Source organism: Opisthocomus hoazin, chromosome 10 (genome assembly GCF_030867145.1).
Source record: "Opisthocomus hoazin isolate bOpiHoa1 chromosome 10, bOpiHoa1.hap1, whole genome shotgun sequence".
Classification (NCBI taxonomy): Eukaryota; Metazoa; Chordata; class Aves; order Opisthocomiformes; family Opisthocomidae; genus Opisthocomus; species Opisthocomus hoazin.
In genome coordinates this window covers 15,682,336-15,705,661 of record NC_134423.1, presented here as the reverse complement: position 1 = coordinate 15,705,661, position 23,326 = coordinate 15,682,336, and the positions used below count along the sequence as shown (strand labels likewise).

General features: G+C 43.0%; 2 protein-coding genes across 5 annotated transcripts in view; one reads left to right on the top strand and one right to left on the bottom strand.

Annotated features, from left to right (window-relative positions):
- TJP1 (tight junction protein 1) overlaps window positions 1–23,326 on the top strand; it is a 216,182-nt gene that overhangs the window by 4,422 nt on the left and 188,434 nt on the right. The window lies entirely within an intron of this gene.
- The window catches only part of TARS3 (threonyl-tRNA synthetase 3), a 64,448-nt gene that overhangs the window by 29,702 nt on the left and 11,420 nt on the right, over window positions 1–23,326 (bottom strand). For all 4 annotated transcript variants that reach the window (XM_075431511.1, XM_075431510.1, XM_075431509.1 and 1 more), the window contains one exon: window positions 12,780–12,895. The gene's annotated coding sequence lies outside the window, so the exon portion shown is untranslated. The remainder of the gene's footprint in view (window positions 1–12,779; window positions 12,896–23,326) is intronic.

Below are 23,326 nucleotides of genomic sequence, written 5' to 3'. Positions count from 1 at the left end.
TCTGAGTTACAAAAAGTAAATTCACATTCAATCATTCTCAGGATTGAGAAGGTGTTACAGTATGAGGCTTTTTGAATGAATGTAGTAAATTGGCCTTTTCTCATTTTCCATACCATTTGTAAAGCAATAGCTCAGAACTCAAACTTTTTGCTTTAGAGATAGAACTTACTTTTCTTTGCAATAAATACTCAGTGAAATAGAAATTGACAAAAAAAAATCTCAAAAAAGCAATGATTGATTTAAAACTGCAAAGACATTTTTTCAAGTGTCTTCTGTCCATCCCAATCAAAATTGCATGATTCAAAAAGCTGTGTCTGAGAAAAAGCTGAGTGCACAAGCCAGGGCAATAAGTAGCCTTGCTATATTTAGATTTGCAAGATTATCTGGTAAGTTACATATCTATTAAAAGTAGAAGGATGCTTTCACCAACGTAACGATAACAAACTCAAGCTGCAACTATGCAGCATTTGGCAGTTAATACTGAAAACTCAAGGTATCAGTCTCTGACCAAGGCCTGTTCAATTTCGCCAGTAGATGGTACTATATCACAGGTGTTGAAAAATTCCTTGGCTACCTATTTGAATTATTCCTGGAAGTGACTACTTAGAATTCCAACAAAATCATAACATTTAGTAGTGATGATCTGTTTGCTCTGTTTTCCTGGACATGATACACATACACACAAATCTAGAGGACACCCACAGGACATTTAGAAGCATTTCTTGGTTTGGTGCGCTAATGTCGCTTAATGAGCCTATAGTCTTTCCCAACCAATATAATTGTAACTACAACATTTCAACGGCATAGTGACAGAATCATAGAATCATAGAAACTTAAAATTATAGGTTCGAAAAGACCTCTAAGATCATCAAGTCCAACCATCCACCCAACACCACCATGCCTACTAAACCATATCCTGAAGTGCCATATCTACATGTTTTTGAACACCTCCAGGGATGGGGACTCCACCACTTCCCTGGGCAGCCTGTTCCAATGCCTGACCACTCTTTCAGTATAGAAATTTTTCCTAATATCCAGTCTAAACCTCCCATGATGTAGCTTGAGGCCATTTCTTCTCGTCCTATCGCTAGTTGCTTGGGAGATCAACACCTGCCTCACTACAACCTCCTTTCAGATGCTTGTAGAGAGCAATATGGTCCCCCCTCAGCCTCCTCTTCTCCAGACTAAACAGCCCCAGCTCCCTCAGCCTCTCCTTGTAAAACTTGTTCTCCAGACCCCTCACCAGCCTCGTTGCCCTTCTCTGGACACGCTCCAGCACCTCAATGTCCTTGTGGTGAGGGGCCCAAAACTGAACACAGTACTCCAGGTGCGGCCTCACCAGTGCCGAGTACAGGGGCACGATCACCTCCCTACTCCTGCTGGCCACACTATTCCTGACACAAGCCAGGATGCTGCTGGCCTTCTTGGCCACCTGGGCACACTGCTGGCTCATGTTCAGCCGGCTGTTGTCCAGCAACCCCAAGGTCCTTTTGCGCTGGGCAGCTTTCCAGCCACTCCTCCCCAAGCCTGTAGCATTGCATGGGGTTGTTGTGACCCAAGTGCAGGACCAGGCACTTGGCCTTGTTGAACCTCATCTAGTTGGCCGTGGCCCATCAATCCAGCCTGTCCAGATCCCTCTGCAGAGCCTTCCTACCCTCGAGCAGATCGACACTCCCGCCCAACTTGGTGTCATCTGCAAACTTCCTGAGGAAGCATTCAATCCCCTCATCCAGATCATTGATAAAGATGTTAAACAAGTCCAGACCCAAAACTGAGTCCTGGGGAATACCACTCGTGACCAGCCACCAGCCAGATTTAACTCCATTCACCACCACTTTCTGTGCTCGGCCATTCAGGCAGTTCTTTATCCAGTGAAGAGTACACCCTTCCAGACCATGGGCAGCTAGTTTCTCCAGGAGGATGCTGTGGGAACAGTGTCAAAGGCCTTATTAAAGTCAAGGTAGACAACATCTACAGCCTTTCCCTCATCCACTAAGCGGGTCACCTGGTCATAGGAGGAGATCAGGTTGGTTAAGCAGGACCTGCCTTTCATGAACCCATGCTGTCTGGGCCTGATCCCCTGGTTGTCCTTCACATGCCTGGTGAGCGCACTCTGGATGAATCGCTCCATAATCTTAACCGGCACCAAGGTCAGGCTGACAGGTCTGTAGTTCCCAGGATCCTCCTTATGGGCCTTCTTGTAGATGGGTGATCCTCCATTGCCTTTCCTTCATTGCATATGGTAAACAAAATACGCTTTTGGAATCTATGCTCCCCAGATAGTAACAAATGCCATCCAGACACAACCCAGTGAAGAGTACAAGCCCAAATTCAGAGATACAATAATTTTCACACTTCAGGAATTTGGAGATGATTCCTTGCTGACTTGGAAACATTCATACCCACTTTCCCATATGCAAACAACAAAATTAAGTGTACTGTTACTGCAGTGATAAATCAAGCGCATGATGTGCAAACCAAATAAAAACCAATAGGCATTTAAACATTCAGATTTTATCTGCTTTAGTAACTGCTGCTGGTACACTCACTTCCAATGACTATACATGGTTCTTTTTTTTGCATGTGTATATCAAACCAAATAATATTTCCATAAACTTTCTACTCCTCTTTTATGTAGTTTCCTCACTAAACTGCTGTATGGGGTCCTATCTCACTGGGTTACGAGGCTGTGTACTGTTGAACTTCCTTTGCTCTAAAATACTTCTTCTATGCCCTGATGCATTCCTTTGGCAAAGACTGTTAGCATCCTACCTCCTACTAGAAGTTAGACTGCTGAAGCTTATTCTTCCTTACACGTGAGACTGTGTATCTGATCACATGAAGGGGGATATTTAACATGGGAGTCAAATCACATGACAGGCAAAGGCCATATGGCTGGACTGCATGTAGAAAAAATCCCTTTCAAGAGGACTTCAGTGAATGCAGGATCTTGGCAGAAAACACATAGTCCTCCACTGCTGGGAAATGCCAGATAATCCCCTTGCTTCCTGACCAGTGTGTCCAGCACAGATGAACCAGCAGTCACAGATCAGGTTGATTAGCTCTAGCTGCTGCGCAGGATCCCGTTGCAAGAGACAGAGCACAGTACAGTACTGCAAATGATTCTTGTCCATGAAGCCTGAGCTAAGGGACCACATAGTTCTGTAACACCCTACAGACCAGTGCTGAATACCACATTCCCCAGCACCAAAGTCGTGTCCCATCCCAAACCTTCAACCATGTGAGCACAGTGGTAATACGGAGAGAATTATCAGTGGAATTCTGCAGGGCATTGATTCTTCTTGACAAACTCAACAACTGTTTGGAAAAAGGTCTTAGCAGTGACGTGGAAAAGTTTGCTTAGGATACACATTAACTCAATGTAGGAAGTGTGAGGGCTGAATGCATAGAACTGTAGATGGGCGTTAAGACTATGTGACTGGGTAACAAAACGGCAGAGGAAATTTAGCGTAGATGAATGTGAAATTACGTACGTGGGCAAAAGTGTTCTTGGCTGTATGAATAAAGTGATGAGCTCTGAGCTGCCTGTTACCACTCAGAAGTGAAAGTTTGGGATTGTGACAGATAGATAGTTTCATAAAAACATCAGCTCAGTACATGGCAGCAATCCAAAAATGCAAATGTTTCAAATTGTTAGGAAAGGAGAAAAGAACAAAACAGAAAATATTATTATACCAGTCTCTAATGCCATGGTTTGCTCAGACCTGGAATACTGTGTGCTGTTCTGGTGCTTGCATCTTGAAGATGTTACATTAGATCCGGAAAATGTTCAGAGAAAGTCAATGATGATCAAATGCATGGGATGGAATGGTTTCCATAGAAAAAAATAATTGAGCAGGCTGGAACTCCTTATTCTGGAGAAGAAACAGCTTATGGAAGGAGACAAAAAATGAAAAAAGAGAATTAAACAATCAGATATGTACGTATGGGAATCTAGGCTGCAGTAGAGTACACTGAACATGACAGCACCCGCTGCTTGTAACAGGTGCCCAAGGAGCTATTAGGTCCTGCCTAGTTATGCTTTGTTCAGTGACATAACAGGATAAGGAAACAGAAAATGGCTTCACAGTGATTTGGATCCCCTTTGTCAAGCTTCCTCTTCTTGGTGTGGTGAAAAGCCAGGCCAAGCTGGCAATGGCAGTAGGACATTGACAACGAGGTCCTTCAAATTAGAGAGTCCTTAGATGCGCCACTGTTCATTCATTTTTTGTTAACAATTTGTACGATGAATGAGTGTTTTGGTTTCAGCTGCCGCCGGCAACAAAAGCGCCACGCGGCCGCCCCTCCCCCCACCACGGTGTGGAGGAGAATGGAAAGAAACAGGCAGAAACCGGTGGGTCGGGGTAAGGGCAGTTTAACAGAACAGCAAACAAAAGGGGACAGGAACAATAACGATACAGATAAGGAGAAAACACGACACGAACCACACGAGCCACAGAGCTGCTCTCCCGAATAGGACCAGCACTGCGCGCTCCCAAGCCGCGAGTGAGTCCCCACCGCACCGCCCCCGCCACGGAACCCAGCGTGACAGCACATAGTATGGAATACCCGGCTCTGTTTGGCCAAGTTGGGGTTAGGTCAGCCCACCCGGCTGTGCCCCTTCCTGGATTCTGGTGAAAATTAACCCTGTCCTGGCCGAACCCAGGACATTATCCACCCCTTATTCCATACCATCTACGTCATGCCCAGATCCCCCATTGTCCAGTTGATCACCACCACTTCTCCTGTCTCCAGATATCATTCCCTTAGTCTATGGATCATCATTCTAAAGTGTCCATTGAGTTCATTTAATCCATGACTTCAGGCTCCATCTGTCGTAATGGTCTTCAGTGGCAGGAGAGGTGACGTGTGGTGATGGGCGGTCACTTGCTGCATCCAGAACTCACAGTCTGCAGGAGATGTTGATCTTGATGAAGTTGCTGGATGCCAGTTGTTGAAAACCAGGTCCAGTTCCATCATCGCTGTGCTCTGCAAGGTGTTCATCAAAAAGTCCATCCTTCTTTAATCTGGACGATTCTTACTATGCTACTACTGGTACAAAATATAACAATTATAACAGTGATAACAGACAGTGACAGGGTTATTTAACAATTAACTTTATACAATTTATTTATGGACTATTGTCCCCAAAATGAAATCCCCATGAGGTACACATCGGACTTCCCCATCCTTCCGCATTACCCACCAGGTACACCCAGGTCCTTGAGCAAAAGCAATCCCGCGGATGGGCTTGCCTTTGTCCGAGGCAGGACCAACCCAAACCGTCTTCCCTAACATGTTCCGCATGTGCACTACAGAGACTTTATCTCCTTCTACAGGGCGCTGAGGTTTTGACTGGGCAGGACCAGCCCGGTTGGTGGACCCTCTGGTGTTAACCAACCAGGTGGCCTTTGCTAAATGAGTATCCCAGTTTTTGAAAGTTCCACCCCCCATTGCCCTCAAAGTGGTTTTTAGCAGCCCATTGTACTGCTCTATCTTTCCAGAGGCTGGTGCATGGTAGGGGATGTGATACACCCACTCAATACCGTGTTCTTTGGCCCAGGTGTCTATGAGGCTGTTGCGAAAATGAGTCCCGTTGTCCGACTCAGTTCTTTCGGGGGTGCCATGTCGCCACAGGACTTGTTCTTGCAGGCCCAGGATGGTATTCCGGGCAGTGGCATGGGGCACAGGGTAGGTTTCCAGCCATCCGGTGGTGGCCTCCACCATTGTGAGCACATAGCGCTTGCCTTGGCGGGTTTGTGGCAGTGTGATGTAGTCAATCTGCCAAGCCTCCCCGTATTTATATTTTAGCCATCATCCTCCATACCACTGAGGCTTTACCCGCTTGGCTTGCTTGATTGCAGCGCATGTTTCACATTCATGGATAACCCGTGCGATGGTATCCATGGTCAAGTCCACCCCTCGGTCACGAGCCCATCTGTATGTCGTGTCTCTTCCTTGGTGGCCCGAGGTGTCATGGGCCCACCGAGCTATAAACAGTTCACCCTTATGTTGCCAGTCCAGATCCACCTGAGCCACTTCAATCTTAGCAGCCTGATCTACCTGGTGGTTGTTTTGATGTTCTTCAGTGGCCCGACTCTTAGGGACGTCGGCGTCCACGTGACGGACTTTTACAACCAACTGCTCCAGACGGGCAGCAATATCTTGCCACAATGGGGCAGCCCAGATAGGTTTGCCTCTGCGCTGCCAGTTGTTCTTCTTCCATTGCTGCAGCCACCCCCACAAGGCATTGGCCACCATCCAGGAGTCGGTGTAAAGATAGAGCACTGGCCACTTCTCTCGACTGGCAATGTCTAAAGCCAGCTGGATGGCTTTCACCTCTGCAAACTGGCTGGACTCACCTTCTCCCTCGGCAGTTTCCGCGACTTGTCGTGTAGGGCTCCATACAGCAGCCTTCCACCTCCGCTGCTTCCCCACAATGCGACAGGACCCATCTGTGAACAGGGCATACTGTTTCTTATCTTCTGGCAGCTGGTTTTACAGTGGGGCCTCTTCAGCATGTGTCACCTCCTCCTCTGGCGATGCTCCAAAGTCTTTGCCTTCTGGCCAGTCCATGATGACCTCCAGAATTCCTGGGCGACTGGGGTTTCCCATTCGGGCGCGCTGGGTGATCAGCGCAACCCACTTACTCCACGTAGCATCCGTGGCATGTTGCGTAGAGAGGACCCTCTCTTTGAACATCCAGCCCAGGACCAGCAATCGTGGTGCTAGGAGGAGCTGTGCTTCAGTGCCGACCACTTCTGAAGCAGCTCGAACGCCTTCATATGCTGCCAGAATCTCTTTTTCAGTGGGAGTATAGCGGGCCTCGGATCCTTTGTATCCCCGGCTCCAAAACCCCAGGGGTCGACCTCGAGTCTCCCCTGGTGCTTTCTGCCAGAGACTCCAGGTTGGGCCGTTCTCCCCGGCTGCGGTGTAGAGCACGTTTTTAACATCTTGCCCTGACCGGACTGGACCAAGGGCTACGGCATGAACTATCTCCCGTTTAATCTTTTCAAATGCCTCTCATTGCTCAGGGCCCCATTCAAAATCATTCTTCTTCCGGGTCACGTGGTACAGAGGACTTACAATCTGGCTGTAATTTGGGATGTGCATCCTCCAAAAACCCACAACACCCAGGAAGGCCTGTGCTTCCTTTTTGCTGGTTGGTGGAGACATAGCTGCTATTTTGTTGATGACATCCATTGGGATTTGACGGCGCCCATCCTGCCATTTTATTCCCAAAAACTGGATCTCTTGCGCAGGTCCCTTGACTTTACTTCGCTTAATGGCGAAACCGGCTGTCAGAAGGATCTGAACTATTTTCTCCCCTTTCTGAAAAACCTCCTCCGCTGTGTCACCCCATACAATGATGTCATCGATGTACTGCAGATGTTCTGGAGCTTCACCCTTTTCCAGTGCAGTCTGGATTAGTCCATGGCAAATGGTGGGACTGTGTTTCCACCCCTGGGGCAGTCGATTCCAGGTGTACTGGATGCCCCTCCAGGTGAAAGCAAACTGTGGCCTGCACTCTGCTGCCAAAGGGATGGAGAAGAATGCATTAGCGATGTCAGTTGTAGCGTACCACCTGGGTGCCTTTGACTCCAGCTGATATTGAAGTTCTAGCATGTCTGGCACTGCAGCACTCAGCGGTGGTGTGACTTCATTCAGGCCACGGTAGTCTATTGTCAGTCTCCACTCTCCAGTAGATTTTCTCACTGGCCATATGGGACTACTGAAGGGTGAGCGAGTTTTGGTGATCACTCCTTGACTCTCCAGCTGGCGGATCAGCTGATGAATGGGGAGAAGGGAGTCTCGGTTGCTATGATACTGTCGCCGGTGCACCACTGTGGTTGCGATGGGCACCTGTTGTTCTTCAACCCTCAGCAACCCACAACGGAAGGATCCTCCGAGAGACCAGGCAAAATGGACAGCTGTTTAATTTCTTCCGTCTCCAAAGCACCTATGCCAAAAGCCCACCGATACCCCCTTGGGTCCTTGAAATAGCCTCTCCTAAGATAGTCTATCCCAAGGATGCACGGAGCCTCGGGGCCAGTTACAATGGGGTGCTTCTGCCAGTCCTGCCCAGTGAGGCTCACTTCAGCCTCCAATACACTCAGCTCTTGGGACCCACGGCTGAGACAAGGGAGGAAGAGAGACTTTCCTCATATTGCCAGAGTCGGACAGCCACCTCATCCAGTGTTGGTGCCTCTTTACCTTTCCAGTTTACAACTGCCAATGAGTTGGCATATGAGGAGGGTGCGCTCCGCACAAACTTCCTCCACATGGATTGTGAGCACTGGAGTTCATCTGGGTCTGTGGGTACCTGCTCATCGTCTGTGTCACAGTAAACCAGCTCCCGCACAGCTAATTCCCTCAAGTACTGAATACCCCTTTCCATATTGGTCCACTTGCCAGGATAGCATACAAAATCGTCACTGAAGGGGTACCTCTCCCTCACGCCTGACAGAAGTCTCCTCCAGAGGCTGAGGACTTTTTCCTTCTTCCCAATGGCCTTGTCAATGCCCCTGTCCCTGGCCAGGGATCCCAGCTGCTTGGCTTCCTTGCCCTCTAATTCCAAGCTGCTGGCCCCGTTATCCCAGCACCGCAGCAGCCAGGTGGCAATGTGCTCGCCTGGGTGGCGGCTGAAATCTTTCCGCATGTCTCGCATCTCGCCCAGGGACAGGGACCGGGTGATGATCTCTGTCTCTATCTCCTGCGATGACCCTGGCTCATCGTCATCCCTCCCGGAGCGATCTGCTCTCTTTGCGTCTTTCTTTAGTTTTCCAGGGGCGACTGCTACTGGCACAGGTTGGTCATTGGGCTCAGTCACTGTTCCTGTGGCTGGAGCTGGGGCTGGAGTCACTGCCGTGCCCACCAGGGGAGCCGGGACCACGCCAGTGGCTGCAGCAGCCGTGGTGCCAGTCGGGGGGGCTGTGACTGCCTGCTGGGCTGGAGGGGCTGCAGGGCCGGCTGGGGGGGCAGCGCCAGTCGCAGTGCCTGCCACTTCGTTCCCCCCCGCTTTCCCTTTAGAGCACTGAATCAGGTTGAACAGGGCTCGGTAGGCATGGGCCAGACCCCAGCACGTTGCAGTGATCTGTGTCTCTCTCGAGTTCCCAGGGTGGCAGCACACTTTTTGCAGACTAGTTTGTCCGGATTCTGCACCTGTTCAGGGGTGAGTTTCAAAGACATCGGAGGTGCCCACTGCTCTAGACACCTGCCCATGCTGTCCCACACACCCAGCCACTCAGAGCTATCCAGCCCCGGGGCAGGTCTCTGCACGATGTTCTTAACGACTTGTTTGACCCTAAACAAAACCTGCAACCCATTCAGGAGGCAGAACAAAAGGAGAGTGCTGCCCTGAGCATCCCACGGGTACTCGCCGTTAGGACCAGCCTGAAGGACAGAGAGGGGGCGAAACAGTGGGGGAAGGCATCCCCTCCAGTTTTCCCCACAGATTGGGTTTGATTATTCACAAATTCTAAGACATAGGATCCGAGGTATGGAAATGACCGCAGTGCCGCATGCAAACACAAGCCTAATTTCATGCATAGTGATGTTATCATATCATAAGTCGATACCACACAGTACAGCAAAATCATCATCCTGGTCCTTTTCCCCAAGGTAATGAACAGCATGGCAGCGAACAGATACAGCAAATAAGGATTCAAATACCACAGCCATCTGATCAAAGTCAGAAACATTTTTTACCGGCGGCTATTTAACACAATAAATGCGTATAACAAAATTTAAGAAAGCTGTTTTAACACACACTGCTCAGCCCTGCCGTTATCCCGGCCCCACGCCTGGGCGCCAATTACTGTTTTGGTTTCAGCTGCCGCTGGCAACAAAAGCGCCATGCGGCCGCCCCTCCCCCCACCAGGGTGTGGAGGAGAATAGAAAGAAAGAGGCAGAAACCGGTGGGTCGGGGTAAGGGCAGTTTAACAGAACAGCAAACAAAAGGGGACAGGAACAATAACGATACAGATAAGGGGAAAACATGACACGAACCACACGAGCCACAGAGCTGCTCTCCTGAACAGGACCGGCGCCGCGTGCTCCCAAGCCGCGAGTGAGTTCCCGCCGCGCCGCCCCCCCACCGGAACCCAGCGTGACGGCACATAGTATGGAATACCTGGCTCTGTTTGGCCAGGTTGGGGTTAGGTCAGCCCACCTGGCTGTGCCCCTTCCTGGATTCTGGTGAAAATTAACCCTGTCCTGGCCAAACCCAGGACAATGAGATCAACCAACCACTCAGCAGCCAGTTCAGAGTAACCAGAGGCTCCATCCAAAGACAGAAACAAGGACCACTGTACTTCTAGAACATGCATCAGAATGCAATAGCTAGCACTTTACAAAAACCACACTTCTAAATCCTAGTAAATACAATAAGTTCACGTGTATCAGGCAGGATTGTCATGTTGCTGTGATTCAGTAACTTTTTAATATTTAAACAAATGTGTAGGGAATCTGAAATATGCCCATTTCTAATGAGATGCCTTGAACTATGAACAGGGAATACCGTCACTGAAAACCAGACATGACAGTCTTCAAACATAATTTTTACTGGTAATCAACTTTACGCTACTGATAACATACCCGCCTGGACAAGGTCCTCTACAGCCTACTGTAGGTGACCCTGCTTTGGCAGGAGGGTTGGACTAGATAACCCACAGAGGTCCCTTCCAACCCCTACCATTCTGTGATTCTGTGATAACATCTCCCATAACATCCTCCTAGGGAAGCTCAGGAAGTGTGGACTAGATGAATGGACAGTGAGGTGGATTGAGAACTGGCTGAATGGCAGAACTCAGAGGGTTGTCATCAGCGGCGCTGAGTCTAGTTGGAGGCCAGTAACTAGTGGTGTCCCCCAGGGGTCAGTACTGGGCCTAGTCTTGTTTAACTTCTTCATCAATGACCTGGATGAAGAGTTAGAGTGTACCCTCAGCAAGTTTGCTGATGACACAAAACTGGGAGGAGTGGTGGATACACCGGCAGGCTGTGCTGCCATTCAGTGTGACCTGGACAGGCTGGAGAGCTGGGTAGAGAGGAACCTGATGAGGTTCAACAAGGGCAAGTGCAGGGTCCTGCACCTGGGGAGGATCAACCCCATGCACCAATACAGGCTTGGGGCAGACCTGCTGGAGAGCAGCTCTGTGGAGAGGGACCTGGGAGTGCTGGTGGATGACAGGTTGACCATGAGCCAGCAGTGTGCCCTGGCTGCCAAGAAGGCTAATGGGATCCTGGGATGCATTAGGAAGAGTGTGACCAGTAGGTCGAGGGAGGTTCTCCTTCCCCTCTACACTGCCCTAGTGAGGCCCCATCTGGAGTACTGTGTCCAGTTCTGGGCTCCCCAGTCCAAGAAAGATGAGGAAATACTGGAAAGAGTCCAGTGGAGGGCTCCGAGGATGATGAGGGGACTGGAGCATCTGTCCTACGAGGAAAGACTGAGGGAGCTGGGCTTGTTCAGCCTGAAAAAGAGAAGGCTATGAGGGGACCTAATAAATGTTTATAAATATCTGAAGGGTGGGTGTCAAGAGGATGGGGCCAAACTCTTTTCAGTGGTGCCCAGCGACAGGACAAGGGGCAACGGGCACAAACTGAAGCATAGGAAGTTCCGTCTGAACATGAGGAAGAACTTCTTCCCACTCAGGGTGACGGAGCATTGGAACAGGCTGCCCAGGGAGGTTGTGGATTCTGCTTCTCTGCAGATATTGAAGACCTGCCTGGATGCAGTCCTGTGCAGCCTGCTGTAGGTGACCCTGCTTCAGCAGGGGGGTTGGACTAGATGACCCACAGCGGTCCCTTCCAACCTCGAACATTCCGTGTGATTCTGTGTACTGATGTAGTAACTCTCATGTAGAAATGTAAAGCAGAATTCCAGTCAATCCTCAGTGCTGCCAATGTCATGCACTGTTTTTATAAAGCAGGATTGATTGTACCCCATATTCTGTACAGAACAATTCGGCATGTGCAAATTCATTCCCTTTACTCTGAAAGCAGGCTCACAGGCTTAAATGATACTACTGTCCTTCCTTCCCCCTCCCAAACGCCTATGTTTTGTCTGGGGATAGAAGCTGAGAGGATAGGCATTTCTGTAAAAAAGCAACTAGATAGGAAAAGCAGAGCCTGGTGCTCTTGTTTATTCTTCCCCACATTTTCCTACTTCCAAGGATTATTTAGAGAAGTAGTTAGTCCTCAAAAGAGGTTCTAAGGACGTGCTTGCTATGGAAACACAGAGCTCCTCCATTGACGGTCAGGTTTCTGAATGATTCAGAGTGGCACTGGAAACAGAAAAGAAATCCTGCTCTCTTGATGAAATTTATATGTGAAGAATCTATATGAGAAAATTGTCATGGATTATGCACCTGCTCACAGAGGGTATTCTGCAAGAGAGGATGTATTGAGCCAATGCAATCATGGATGAAGAAAAGCAGGAACAGCCATTTCTTGCCAGCAATTACTGAGACAAAACCTTGACTGGCTTCATCCAAAGATCTGCTACTTGGCATGCTCAAGTCATTGTCAGTATTACTGCTGTGACGGTGCCATCTCTAATCTTGCATGTATTTTTAGTGCAAACATGTTATGTAAATTGGGAGCTAATACAGCAGGTAATATGCATATGGAAAAGGTTTTATTCACATTATGTCTGATCTCAAATGTTTATTGAGGTTCAAGAGGATTAGATGTTGATGAACCAAGTGACTGCACTGTTATGCTTCTTTGCCACCTGGCATTTTTATCACATTCATCAACAATAAAAATTAGCATTGACATACCTAACAATTGTTACCAGTTAGCTTGTGGCTTTTGGCATCACAGCAGTCATGTCAAGGTAAATTCATCCAGTAGCACTGGCTTATTTGACAGGAAGCTGCTCATCCCAGTTTGGAACCTGGAACAGATAAGCCACGGCTACAGTCAGCAGTAGAAAGAAGTGTAAAAGAGAAATGAAGGATGAGAAGAGAAAAGCAAATCAAGATGTCAGAACAAGTGTGTTTCCCAAGTCATTCTGGAGATTCCCATTTTAGAAATACCGTAAGAAGTACTTTCCAGTCTGTTATTGGAATTTCTTGCAACTGTTGTTACATTGACGGTTATCAGATACTGTAGTTAATTGTATTGTAAGTATAGTATAGTATATCGTAATAAAGACAAGATGGTTTATTTAGTAGCCTGCTCAGCTCAGGGTAATAACCTGCACTTTCGTCTATATAAATTGTCACTTCTATAAGCTGCTACCTTTGCTACACAAAATGTAAAATATTACATGTTCTAAGATATTATAGATAATTAAAAAGCATTTCTGACAAAAACTACTGAAGTAGCAGTTACTTATGTAAGCTAACTACACTTATACAGAATTTTTTTTTTCCATAAAAGATACTAACTGTTATAACCATTACCATAGCAATGCATTATGCATGCTTCCTGACACAATATCCCATGTCTCAAAATATCCAGAACCCAGTTATCTATTCTACCTGGATTCTGCTTGCAACAAAACCAGAAAAAGGATGAAGGCAGCTTTTGGCCTTGAAAACATTTTTTCTGATCTTTGAACTTCCTGACTTTCTGGCTTCTACAGTTAATTAGTGCAGCCTCAGACTACTCTAACTTATTTTTGGCTGTTCTTGGCTAGGAATGCCTAAAAGGTTGTTCTTTGAGTCAGAAAGAGTTAGAGTACAGCAGCAATCCAGCTAAATACCATACTCTGGGAGCTGTGATGGGGCTACTGTATGCATATTAAATCATCTCTTCACATACACTTCGCAGGTACACTTCATATTGTCATTGTAGCCCAAATACAGACAAGGGGATCAGGCCTTACAGCTGCCTGTCCAGCCAGCCAGCCAGCCAGCCACTCAATATTCTCCTCTTAGGATGATTCTTCCCTTCTATAATAGTTTCCTCTTACACAAGTGGGGTTTTTTTGGTGAAGATTAATAAAATGGAAGTGCCAGTTTTGAGACAGGGTATGTGTGAGAGGAGATGGACTTTAGTGGTATGCATACCTACTGTCACTGTGCTGATCAGCCACTTGGAATACGCATATATTCTTGCCATAACTTAGTTTACATTTAAACCAGTCGTTGAATAAGAGATCATAACAAAATGACTGCATCTTAGGAAAAACTTCTCATAGAAGCATTCTGTCTTAAGACTTGGCTGTACTTCGAAAGATCACCTCTCTGTAAGTTTACATATTCTTCGCCACAGCTCCACCCCAACAGCTCTGAACCATATAATTGTCCTAAGAATATTTCTTCTACTAGTGCTGTTGGCATATGCTCTGCTTCCACACTGACGAAAAAAATGTATTAAACTATATGTATTAAACTGTATATAATAACATCATTCAGACCTTTCTGTCATAGCAATAATTCCATGAAGACGTACTTAGATTGTAAACACTTCTAGGTTGGAATACACATTTATCAGTACCTGAAGGGGAGCTATAAGAAAGATGGGGACAATCTTTTTAGCAAGGCCTGTTGTGACAGGACAAGGAGTAATGCTTTAAACTAAGGGAGGGTAGATTTAGACTGGATATAAACAAGAAATTCTTTACAATGAGGGTGGTGAAACACTGGCACAGGCTGCCCAGAGAGATGGTCAATGCCCCGTCCCTGGAAACATTCAAGGCCAGGTTGGATGGAGCTCTGAGCAACCTGAGCGAGTTGAAGATGTCCCTGCTTACTGCAGGGGGGTTGGGTTAGACGACCTCTAAAGGTCCCTTCCAGCCCAAAGAATTCTGTGATTCTATAATCAATCTCACCTGGGAAATCCAGGCACTGAAGTCATACAAATAACACCAGTAACAATATTACCAAGAAACAGACACTCAGTTTATGAAAAAAATAAATAAAAATTTATCATTGTTGTTGCTTTTGGTATCATTCACAAAGCATATTGGACACTGTTTTGGAAACTTTTGTGTTGGGTATTGCATGAATAATCATGCAAATATCAGCACAAAGTTTTAGAGTTCTTACCATGAAAGTATATGTAGGTGTTTACTGTGCAAGCTAATGATTTCTCAAAAGGCAGAGCACTATACACACAGCAGCATTTCAATCAATCAAATTACTTTTTTTTTTCACATCCTTTAAGACCGAGCTAAAAATAAGAAATTGAACTATCCACAAATCTGGGAGTAAAGCAAAGCATTAAACTCAGAATACCTTTTATACAAATATATTGACCCTGATGCCCATTCTTCACTACACTTATAAATCAAAGTGGAATGTTGAACACATGTATACAAAGTTACAGTACAGCCATTGAAATCTTCAGAATATTTTACAAAGCCAGAAGAAAACTGGCAAATGCAGACACAGGATTATGAATTGATTTTAGAAGGGATCAAATAATTTGTAAGCATTGTCCAATCTCAAGATTCATTTAATGATTTTTGAGAAAGCTATACATTAGTCTACATTGGCAATGCAACACGTGTAGAGAAATGGCCCAAATCAATTTTCATGAATAGATCAAAGAGATTATTATCTTCTACTTACACATTTTTCTTCATGGTGCATATGTCACAGCAATGTAAATGATCTTGAATGCTTAGATTCAAGACAGTTTCTTTCCACAGCAAAGTCTGCCTCATAGCTTAAGTTTTAATGGTAAATATGGATGAAGATTTTCACCTCCTGTTTAACCTTGTTTATTGACATAAGTAAGGATTTAGGAAAAAAATTCCTAGGGTAGTAACATTCAAGTTTTGGTGTTTTATTAAGGAGTTTAGCATCAAAAGTACTGCTTGTATTTTAAAAGTCTTACATTACTGGAGTAGTAACCATGATGGTTTTATTCATTGGTTCATTTACGTTCATTTATGGACACAGTTATGACTGAGATGAACGGAATTGCCTGCAAGTTAATTTGGCCTATTATCTTTATTTCTAAATTTATAGTTACCAGGAGGGGGAGAGGGAAAAAAAGCACTTGCTGGTAATATAGAAAGCTCAGTAAGAACTGATGATTCGTGGTCTATAGCAGCCAAAATATTCAGGTGCAGAAAGTATCTATTGGAAAACTCTCCTCTGTAATACTGTTCACTGTTCTTTTTAGTCTATCCCAGAAAAGAAGAAATAAAAAATCGCTGAGAATAAAACTGAAATTGTTAGGCAATATATGTTGTTATTGTACTAAGCAAAGACATCTTTCTATCTGAGTTTGAAAAAAGGGACCATTTTTTTTAGACTATAGAGTAGGAGAAGGCAAAAGGTAATACAGAGGATATGAATTGAACTTTTAGGAAAGTTACATCGAGAATCCCTTTTTATTTTTTGTCCTGAGACAAGAAAAAATGGAGTTTGAAAGAACAGACAAAAACAGAGCAATTAAGTATTAATTTTAATTCCTTTATCAAAAGTAATCTGTAGAATTAATTGCCACTAGACATGATCAAAATCATTCATTTAATGGGATTCAGAAATGGATTTTATTTTTGCATGGATAACATACACTTCTATAATTTCACTAACAATAACTTTAATTTCCCTGCCATATTGTAAACCCATGTTTAACACAAGAGTGTTTAGAAGAAACATCTCCTAGAAAGAGTTTACTCTTACTGAAATCCAAAGATAAGGCAGCTGTGGTAACACAGGTAGCGCACCCTATAGAGTCTATAGGGCTGATGCAGGAAAATGAAGCCTATGCTACTCTGCGCCTTCTGCATTGCTTTACAAGAAGACTAAAACCAAAGGCAGATAAAAAATCATGGCATATTAATGACCATAGCCTACACCATATTTGCCAACATAACATTGCAGCATCACCTGAACAATTTCAGAATGCAGTGAATCCTCGTCTACTGGTTTACCTTGTATCAAGATTTATGTTCTACTGTGCCAACTGGTCCCATGGCTTTAGTAAGACACAATCAATCAGCTATTCCAGGAACAGTTTGGCCCTTTAGGTGCACTCATTCCTATATCTTCTTTTCTTCTCAAAGCTGCTTTCTCAACTCTAAATAAAAGTGGTAAAATAAAAATACTGATTGGAAATTTCAGTATGTTTCTTAAATTTATAATGTCCCCAGAAACCATTGATATGATTTTGCACAGAAAATAAAAATACTTTTACTTTTTACCACATTATATTTAAAAATAATGTAGTAAGGTTTAAACTAGTTATTTAATGCTAAAAATTAAACTCTTTTCCCTAGCATTACTGAATTTTTTTTTAATGATTTAAATACCACAGAATATCTTAAATATGTTTTCTGATAGATCTGGGGCAGCAAATCCCTTCTGGACATTTATCTCTGAAATTACATTGAGAGGAATAAACAGCTGTTGGGAATATAAATGCTAACTCATCAGAATGCTGACTCAGTGCCGTAGAAATCAAAATATGTTCCTACACTGCAGAGGTAACATGTCATACACCAACTAGTCATATTTTATGTTGGACATCCATAAAACCAGTTGAACTAAAATGCTAGGGAAACAACAAAACTAGGGAATAGAAATCAAATTAGAAATAGTGAAAATTTTAAGGTCCTTGTAAAGACCTGTGGTATGACTGAAAAAATAGTAACCATCAAAGTCAGAATTTGTTAATCTGTCACCTTCAGTGGTAATAAACCTGCTCTTTACCAAGGATTATCTCTTGAATCATCATGTGATTAAAGGCCCAAGTCTTCTTTCCTTGCAATTAATATAATTTATTAATTGTGTGGAAGCAGGATTTAGCAATGAATGAAATGGACAATCATTCTGCAATGCCATTTTTATGCTAAGCATCTCAATAGAGACATTGGTCCAATTTTGTCACTAAACATTAGTTGAATGCTAGTGACTTTTTGAACTAAGATTTCTTAAGGGTAGAAATTTGCTGTAGGAGAAAACGATTGTATTTTACTAAAATATCTGATGTTCTACCAAGAGATGGGAGAAGACTTTTTTCCAACTAAGTTTTGTTGTGGTAATAAATTCTCTTAGGAAAATAACTGCTATCTAGGCATTATATCAGGACTTTTTATCCAGGCTAAATTTATCTTTGATACCTTGGGTCAACTATTTTGACTTCAGTTGAAGCCCTCTGCACTCTGTGGCAAAGATTTTGGCTCAGTCTGGAGCTTTGTCCAAGCAAGTAATGAACTGAAGTAATAGTTTGCTGTATGTTTTCTGGTGGAACAAATTACCTTACATTTAATCCATTTCTTGCTTAATATTCCAAAATTGAATGTACATGTGAATGTATGTGTATATATTCATAAAACCACTACCACAGATGCTGATTTTCCCTTTCATATTTCTTTACTGATCTGCATCTAACTCTTGTGCCAGACACATCCCTTACAGAATTAAACCTTTATCTTATAAAAGGACAAGCGCCTACTCCTCTGGATATATGCTCTGCCATAGATCCTGCAGCAATATTTCAAAGAAAGAATTTGTTTTTCAAAAGTATGACCCTGGGCATTACTCAGCAATGATGTCTGTCAAAGGGAAAAATCAAAAGACAGCAAGAAAACGTCTTTTGAAATATGACATTAAAGCTAAAGAGTCTTTCCACTGAAAAAAAACCCCAGCCCTCTGCCAAAAGAGAATCTAAAAGCAGAAAATCTTAAGCACTTCAGACAATGAAATCTTTCTAAAGAGAAATGATTCTTAAAGAAATCAAAATATTCATAAAGACATACCAAAGCATAGAAGCATAGACTTCCATATTTAATTTTGTAACCTCAAGCTTAATTCCTTTATTCATTTCAACTCTTCAAGCAATCAGGATTTCCCAAGCCAGAATCTTTCCAGGCAGCAGAATTTCTCTGCCGGGCTCCCTCATCCTGTGGCATCTTTGTCATGACTAAGTTATCACACAATTTCACAAGGGAGCCCCAGGTTCTGCAAAATCCAATCTAGAGGCATTGTTTTATTGCCCTAGGTAAAGTAGTCTTGTTTCATAAACTGAGTGAAATTTGCCCTGAACTGGCATGTTAGGCCTTCTGGTTCCAAATCATCCAGCTGTTACTAATTTGTTATGTAGCTAGTATCTCTTTGAGCTGTATGATCTATGAGCAGCCAACCTTTCTGCACATAACCTATAACTTTATAAAATATTCATGAATATATTATAGAACAAGACTGCAGCTTGGACCTACTTAAGGCTTACCACAGCTTATTGGTTTTGGTTTGAGAAATTACTTAGTTGAGCATATTTCTCTATTTAGTCCTTGGACATATTTTGTTAAAAATCTGTGCAGCAACTTTTGGTTACTTTACAATAACTACTGTAATTTAGAGTGTTGACTTGTGCTGAATATCTTTTCTCTCTTCATTAAAAAAACAGCTGTACCTCCCTCCATATTATTTTTTTTCTTTCTTCTTGCAATAATCTTACATGAAAAGAATAAAAGGAACTTTTTCTTATTATACTCCTAGATACAGTATCTGTGATCTTGCCTCCTAAACTTCCTGGCTTATGAAAGATTTGGTCTTTTGGAAAGATGGTTATCTCACCCAGACTTTCACATCTGGCACCAAGATCAGCACAGATAGAATCTGAAGCAATTTAACCTCTCGCTCTAATTCCAATTTCTGTTGAACAGCCTTTCTTCAGCTGTTCTGCTTCCAAATTAGTTTAGGACTTCTTATGTCATGGTAGTTCTAATCCTTCTAGTTAGGGACATGTTATCCAGTGGCAGCCCCAGGACAAGACTTTCACCTTAGCTGCGTAGATTCTTTCTGCAGAAATCAGAGAAAATGATGAGTTTATATGTTTATTTTGTATTAGAAACTTCATTTTCATTGCTGTTGTAACTATTGGTGGGATAGTGGATTATTTCTGAAATGGGATTTTCACCTTGAGTAGTCCTGCCAAATAAAATTCATTTATCCAGACTTGGCCCACGGCTTTTGATTCTGTGGTTTAGCTTTCTTGTTTGTATTAACAGTAAGCTTTGGGTTTGCTACCAATCTCAGTGGGACTTTGAAAGGCTTCTCTTCCCAGAGCTCTGACTGAATTATGCAGTTCTCTTCCATCTTTCCTCTTAATTTCTCCTGCTCCTTTAATTTACCTCTTGCAGTCATGAAACTATAGGAGTTTCATAAATTTTCCAGGTTTCCTAAACCTTCTGTTGTGACCTTTCTGTTCTGAATTTCACATTCTTTATATCAAGTTTATTCCCTATCCCTTTGACAATCTGGTCTCTCCTGGGAACATATAATTTGGGGAATTTTACTCTGCACAAGAGCAGTTAATGACAGTGTCTAGTCTCAGCTTCTGGCACTTCTGCTTGGGACTCTGGAGTATCATCACCAAAAACTGAGAATCATTATTTGGGGGCATCTCCTCAAATAAATCTGGCCCCTTAGATCTTTCCTTCTTTAAAAGTGACTTCACTTTAAATCCAATGAGTCTTTTGAACAGAAAATAGGGTTGATTCTTACCTAAGCTCTGACACTAAACTTTTTGTGATAGCTCTCTTTTTATCCAGCAAACAAAACTCCATTTTAAATCAATGTAAACTCTCCAAGTAACAGGAATTTTAAGCGTGCCAGTGCCGCAGGATAATAAAAACCTGGCACAGAGACATTGCTGTCATGGAGAAATGTTAGGTTGTTTTAGTAACTAATAACAATAGATGAATTAATCAGTTTGCTTGCTTTTCTTTGCTGCCAGCCTGGTAGACTGTGATTAAGTTCTCTATTACTGTCCAGGTTGAGAGTTTTATTTTTGTCTTATTTGCTTATATGCTTATTTCTCTTTTGCCAATACAATCCCCATTCTATTCTTAGGTCTCCACAGTCATCTCCCTGTAAGTGTTACACTTGTGATAAAGAAGAGTGTCAGAAGAGCCGCAGTTTCTGTTGGGAGGCATTTGCTCATTCTTTTTATCTGGATCACTTGAAATCTTCAAAGACCAGCTGTACCTGGGTATTAATGCTCTTTCAGAACCATATGTTTCCCTTCTGCATAAAACCCATGTAAGGGGGATGCTTACATAAAAATCTTGCTGCAAATTATTGCTGCGTGCTCCTTCTGTAAGGGATAAAGGGTAAGAAACCAGCAGGAAAGCATTATTTTAATCAACCCATGGAATCTATATGAAATCCTATAGGATATTTAAACATTTCTAGATCTTTCCCTTGCCTTCCTCCAACACTTCCCCAAAGTAATGGTAAATACTGCTCGCAAACAACCACGGTCTATTCAGCTAAGTAGAAATATAGGCAGCTCTTTTAGAACTAGATGCAGTTGGTTTTTGCTTGATGTGTTCCTCAGTTACAGAACTGAGAATGTTATACAGTATGCTGTCTGTTGCTACACACAGCATACAGACACATGATGGTTATCTGATAAAGGAAAATTAGATTACATACACATCTATCCCACTGTCATTTTGAAACTTATTCTACATATGACTTTTTCCCATTGGCTTCTTGTACTTTACACAAGCAAATATGCCATCATTATTAATAAAGATATAGAAATATAAAGGCAATATGCAGTAGGCAGGCACAAGAGGATAATTTAAATCCAATTTCAAAGTTGTCTGATTTCCTGGATTTGTTCATGCCTTTAATACTGTTTCCTTAAAACTTACCAATAGTTATTACTGAAACAAGGTTAAGAGTGAAAAAAGGAACAATATCTTTATAAACCACCTGTAAACCTTGCTCATATAAATAGAGCTCAATTATATGTGTTTCCACTAATTATTTGTAAGATTATGGAAAATTGGCATGTGTAAGCCAGGTGATGAAACTCCTCTTTTCTCTGGGTTGACAAGGGTACATGAACATAATTATATGTACCACAGTAACTAACAGTATCTGGTAAATACAATAAAGTTATAGAATGAAGAAATAATATCTGGGGAGGAGTGAGTTTGCTTCTTCCGGTGGTTGGCTATATGTCAAATACACAGCATGATTTATGAGTAACTTCAGCACTGCTGCTAAACAAATGGAAGACAACATCTTTACTCTGTGTAGGTGATAAAAGATTAATTTAGTTGTTTCTAGAACATTTCCAACAGACTGCAAAGAAAAATTTAGCTTATGATATTGGAGGGGGAAGCATCAAAAAAGGAAGCACGTAAAAAGCTAGCAACAAACTCTCTGAAAATGTCTCAAGATGTTTCAATGTTGGGCCTGCAGAAGAAGCTAAGATGAAATCTACAGTGCTTTTATATGGGTCATTTCCTTACTAGCCTCTATTTCATGTTAGCCTGAAAATATGTGAAGAATAAGAATGTGTGTTTAAGGTGTCTCGATAAAAAATAGCAGAAAATACTCTCTTTTTGATCCACCTAGTGAAGGCGAATTGAGCTCAAAGGGCAAATAGCTGGCTGCTAGAATAAAGCATGCTAATAAGATTCAGAGAAACACAGACCAAGACAAAAGGTGATAAGAGTATGTACTGTAGGTTAGAAGAAGTGGTGGAATCATTTTTAAATAATGTTATATAGCAGAGCAGAAATGTTTGTCACTGGTGCATGTTAGGTGTGTTAACAGGTAAATGTTATTTGTACAGCAGTATGACAATGCATTTGTAAAGAGAAAAGCAGTATCTCAAACTGATGTTCTTTGTACCTTAAAAGACCTATGGCAAAGAAAATGCAAATTAAATCTTCAGATTATATGAAGATTCAGATAAGTCTTGTAGCCATCTCCCCCAGAAATTCATCAGTCTCAAGGTTGGCGTTATTAACCGTTATACTCCTTCAGAGAGGCTTGTATAAATTTGAAGATGACAGAAACAGGAATGAGATTCTATACATTATATATAATTTAATCATATTCACTCGGATTCTTAGCTATGACCTTGAATTTGGTTGTATTTGTAATAAAATTCATCAGAGAGAAGCTGAGCTTCTGGAGCATCAGATTTGTAAGGAGTTGTCAGATGTCTGCATCAAGTAGGATGAAGAGTAACTGAGAAATGACATTGGTACTATCCTGACTCTAAATCCATCAAAAGAATAAAATTCCTTGCAGCCAGAATAGCATTGCAATGCTTATATAGAACTTTTATTCCTTGCTACTGGACAACTCTATCCCACTGCTATGCTGGACGATTTTTCTTAGCATGCTTTCCACCCATTGGGAATCACTGGGATCAAAGCTGTGCAAGTCACTTGAAAGTTTTCTTCCAGTGGAATAGCACTACGTTGTCAAAATTTACAGAAGTCGGTGGGAACTGAAGCTATTTAGTCCACCATGTGATCAGATAAAAGGTGCACCACAATGCTAAGACAGATGCTTTCAGAAGTCGCAGTAGAAGATATCATTTAAAAATAACACAGATCACTTAGAGATGTGTTCACATGAAGATGTAGGAAGGCAAGAGCAGAGACTAT